Consider the following 5,613-nt stretch of genomic DNA (forward strand, 5'->3'; position numbering starts at 1 on the left):
TCCGGAAGCCTTACTGAATTCAACTCCATGATATTTTAAGTTGTCATCTGGTGCCTGATTTTGCAGAAAACCAATATGCAGAAAAGCATGTATTTCATGCTCAAAATTTCATGAAATATGATGTCTCCCCACAAATGTTAAAACAAAACCTAAGCCCTTATCAAGGTTCCACTGCAACTTGTCTATGGGTCAAACAATGAAGGCATAATATGAGAATCATGTACAGTAAGACGATAAGTATAGCCTAACCTTTCCTCCAGTCCCATGATCAGTCTAAAAGTTGACCTCAATAAACACTTTTCAAGGGATTTGAGACATTGTTACACTCAACATTGTTTTGTAATTGACTGTGGATGTTCATGATCCCCACAGGACAAATCCAAGCAGTTGTAGGGCCTCCTCCTGATTCTTCCTCTAATTCAATCTTCAGGCCCAAACCCATATGCAGATACAATATATTGACTGGGCATATGTATGCCGGCAGTTGACTCTTATATACTTCACGAGCTTTTTCTTTGATCCATTATTAGTAAACATGAAAAATGACACAATCTGTAACACGGTAACAGGACAAACTTGAAATTTTAGTTCCACTACTGGTAGATTTGCATGAATAGGAAAAGTATCACGGTAATGTTTTTTCCATCCAACAATTTATTATTGTGAGGTATTGTGGACATCCTGCCTCCAGAGAAAACTGGCAGGGTTTAAAACATTTAGTCTTATTTACAATTCCCAAATGAGCGGAATAGAATAAAGACAAAGTGTATATAAAGTAAGCAATGTTCTGTTACAGTGATAAGTTCCCTACAACGGCAGTTTTTCCTTGAAGATATGCTCTCGGGAAACTGGGCCCTGATCAAAATCCATAATAATGATGAAATCCTCCAGGAATGGCAGGAGAAAGTCCTTGTTTACAGAGATGCACCATTCATCTGCTTTTAGAATATGAATGCTATTAAATACAATGTGTGCCAAAAAAATAGTTTTCTGTAGTTTAAGATTTTCTCAGATTATAGATAGTATTTTTTAATCTCATCAGCCACTGCTTAGTTTAGCCGCAGTCATCCTTAGTGGGCGGTAGAGCAGGTTCAATCAGAGGATCGTCGGTCGGATCCCCGGCTGTGCTAGTCTGTGTCAATGTGTCCTTGGGCAAGACACTTAACCCCAAATTGCTCCCTCAGGCTGTGCCTATAGTGTATGAATGTTAGTTAGTCCTGATGGGCAGGTTAGCCTTGCATGTTAGCCCCTGTCATCAGTGTATGAATGGGTGAATGATGACATATAGTGTTAAAAAGCTTTGAGTGGTCGGAAGACTAGAAAAGTCCATTTACCTTTTAGCTGTATAAAGTTTTTGAAGACGGCAGATGATGTTCCCTAAACCATGACTATTTCATAATGATCGTATATACAGTATATACAAATGATCAACACTGCACTTGGATAGAATGACGATGGATAGTGTAATAACTGCTGGTAACTGTGGCTCTGAGGACAATGGATACTTTCCAATATCCTTTAAACTAATACATCATTCATTTCAAATGCAAGAGCTTCATTTCATAAATCACCTAATATTACTTACAGCACTCATTTACTATATCTGACTATAAAGGGGGGGGAAATTATTTGAATTAATCAATTAAAATTCTAAAATGATAAATTTGATTTTCCTTGCTTATCATAATTAAACATCCCCCTTGTCGATACTGTCCTGCGCTCCCATTGTGTGAGTAATTTAGTGGCGTTTGGAATTATTATTGAACCCAAATTAATCTTGTGAGACTCTAGTGGATAGATTGGGCTTTGTATAATTTACTCTGAAGGCATTTAATCCTGGTTAATGTGAGTCTCCATCTCCTTTGTGAGGGAGTTAAACGGAGGACAGAAATGGAAGGAGCTGAAATGCAACCACAGCATAGTAATATTATTAACTCCGTGATTCTGCACATCAGTGTTTGAGGTTTTGTTTGAGATGAATAAACATCAGTTTATACAGACCAAATGTGCTTCTCGATATCTTCATAGTGATTTTTCCATAAGGATTCAGCCTTGGTACGTGAGGTACCAGCTCTACTAGATGAGCTAACTGGCACCCCTTATGTCCTTTCTATAAATTTGACTTCAAAGTAATACATGAATATATATTTATCTAGCACCTTAACAGTTACAGTTTCAAAGATCTCTGTTTCGCTTTCTTTGGTGGCCCGTTTGGTGCGAAACACTAATTGCAGGTTTTTTGTTCTCACATTCAAGAGCTTATGATTTTCCCAGAAATGTCGCCACTGACTCAAAGTTCTATAAACTGCAAATGCAAGGGCTTTCATCGGGGGCCATAGGCTCAATCACCATTGTCTTGCCTCATTCGATGATAGTGACCTAGCAGACGTTTATTTTTAATGAAAATCTTCAAGGTTATTACCTTTATTCAGAAAATGCAGAATAAAGTGGTTGATAAATTAAAACAGAAAAGAGTAGATGATTTAAACGGTATATCTAAAGAGTGGAATAAACAGTTTGAACACTAATAAAAATGAAAGCAGCATTGATCGGGCCCTCGCTATTTCACACACGACGAGGGTACTGGCAGGACTCTGGGTGACGCGGCCATGCATTTCTTTGACCATCATACACTGCGTGCACGAGTTAAACGGTATTCCCTGTCGACAACTGCGTAGCCAGGTCATTTTGCCAGGTCTTAAGCCTTGAATGTTTTGAGTGTACCTCCGAATACAATGATAACTGTCACCCTGTAAAAACCGACAAAAAACTGAATGTGTGTGAACGCACTTCAGTGTTAGTAACCTAACAGAATGTCGTTTGTCAGAGCTACCTGCACAAACAATCACTGCTGAGTGACTCAAAGCTGGAAGAGTCGAGGAGAAATAGGAGATTGTATAGTACCATATGAAAAAAAAAAACATTTTTATAAAGAAATAAGTTTAAGCCAAAAGGTGAGCTAATGTAGAATAATCTATCATATAAATTAGTCTGGGTGCAACTTGACATTGCATGAAATTACTTTACATTACGGCCTGTTCCAAAACGAACAAAAACAATTCAATTTACTATTAATGGCATCTTAGTTTGCACATATTTAGATCAGAGAAATCTTTTTCTCATGGTGTGCCCACGAACCCTTTCAATAAGTTCAGTGTTTGGGGCGCTGTAAATATAGAATCCTGCTTACGTCCCTGGTTGCCAGTAGGTGGCGCAATGATTGAGTTAATGTTGGCATGCAGAAGTTCTAAAGCCATGACAGTCATCAAGCATGTCAAGTTTGGAACAGTTTTGAAAAAGTACAGTCGAGTTACAACAGTTTCATGTATGCTGGCGAACCATGTAAAATGGTCGCCACATCACGTCCATGTCGTTAGATGAAACCTCAAGGTTTGAGTAACTTTTAATCAATAAGGTCTTTAGATTGTTCTGACAAAATTCTAAGTTAATCGGATTAATTCCCTAGGAGGAGTTCATTAAAACCTTTCAAGCCCTAGCCCTATTTTTAGGCCTCTGTTCGAAAATTGCATACCCTTACTAAAAAGACGGTAACTGTAACTACAAGGTCTATTTTCATAATTTTGATGGTGTAATACAGGTAACACTTGTGAGATGTGTTCAGATGTGAACATATTGTGTATATGTTACTGGTTAATAGTGAATGAAGATGGCACACAACTCAAATTGAAAAGTTTCATGTTTGCCTGAAAAAAAAGCACTGAAAGCATGAATATCTTTTTTTAATGATGCAGGTGAAAGCTAAAACTCCCAAATCATAGCACAACATGTCAGAAGTCTCTCTGCAAATTGTTGCTTTGATAAAGTGAAGCAAAAAAAAGTTAGAGGTTTTAGTACAGAGGTCACGGGAGGTCGAGCTGATTTGTCATTTTGGAACTAGCTGTTCCAACTGTTCCATTGTACTTTGATATACTATATAACTATATATTTCACTTGTTTTATCACTAATAGTATTCAATCTATCCAAATACAGCAGTTTGGCATCATTTTGAGAGCCTGAATCCTCTCTAAACTCTGTCTGTGTCTGTGAACCACGGATCAATTCTCGTCTGCCTGTGTGTATGTGAGGCTTTTGTCAGCCTATGATTGGCCAATCCCAGACTATGACACCTCTTTAGACACGTCAAGAGTCTCATGAATGCAGGGGTGGTAACGTGGGTTTGATTGACAGAATCGTTAAGAGGAAAAAAACAAACGCGCCGTTGGAAAAAACAGATTCGCCGAAAGTGAATTCCCTTCACCCATGGTCCCCCAGGCTTGTCTGACCCCCCTTTCACCAGGAAACAGTTGAAAAAACACAGGAAATACGTAGCAACAGTGTTTTAACCGGCAAAACGGAATATGAATCCTTTTTCTTCATGAATCATCTCAAAGTAAGGAGCATTTATGGTTTCTTCTGCGGTGGAGCGGCTTGGTTTTGTGGTGCTTGTTGGCTGTATCGCTGTAATGGTGTCACGGAGAGAAATTTGGAAGATATCTCTGGATTCTGTGTCGAATTCTCTTGCTTTGTGCTATCTCGGTTGTCCATGTTAGCGGTTAGCTTTTTTGTTCGCAGCTATGTCATGGCGAAAAATACGTGATATTGTGGTACGTCTTCTAGATATTATTAGTTTGTGTATAATTGTGTTTGCAGTGTGTAAAATGGCTTAAATAATGTTTTTGCCCAGAATCTCTTCGTTAAGTCGGTATATAATATGTGTGTAGCATTCATTATATTTGTTTCTGAAAAGTGCATTCTATGACACGCTCTTCGCTAAACAGCCTCGCTCGAACCCCAAATGGTCCTCACTCGGGCCCAGAAGGTTCAGCGCCTGGAAATTGGAAAAATGACACTAGAAATTGATACAAAATTCCAAATGGCTAACATCTGGTTCGGTTTAGAGCATGGACCCCTAACACTTTTTTTTAAGTCTACATGTGATACATCTGCTTACCAAATTGTATACATCTAGGTGAAATGTACTGCGAGGGCTGCATCATCAAAATATTATTGTAGGTCTTCCGCTCCGACTACGTCGGTACTCGGGCCCTAATTAGAAGAACAATAGGTCCTACGCTGTCGACTACGTCGGTGCTCGGGCCCTAATTAGAAGAACAATAGGTCCTACGCTGTCGACTACGTCGGTGCTCGGGCCCTAATTAGAAGAACAATAGGTCCTACGCTGTCGACTACGTCGGTGCTCGGGCCCTAATTAGAAGAACAATAGGTCCTACGCTGTCGACTACGTCGGTGCTCGGGCCCTAATAATAAGAATAATAAACATTTGAATTTCAATAGGTCCTACGCTACCGACTATGTTGGTGCTTGGGCGCTAATAAATAATAAACATGAAATTAAAATACTTATTGGAGTACAAGTCAGTATCCACTGACTATGGATACCTCATACAACCACATTTCATATAATTCAAGCTATAAGTGCCTGTTAAAATCTTTTTAGTATGGTTTTACACAGAATGTTATAGAATGTACTATTCATAATGTTTTTGTTACTATGTAAAACTACAACTTTATCTTTGTCATCTGAAATGATCATTTTCAACATTATGACATATCTTTTTTCATGAATGTGGGTTGTTCTGATTTAATGATAAT

Source organism: Anarhichas minor, unplaced genomic scaffold (genome assembly GCF_050575085.1).
Source record: "Anarhichas minor isolate MPS153535 unplaced genomic scaffold, ASM5057508v1 ptg000032l, whole genome shotgun sequence".
Lineage (NCBI taxonomy): Eukaryota > Metazoa > Chordata > Actinopteri > Perciformes > Anarhichadidae > Anarhichas > Anarhichas minor.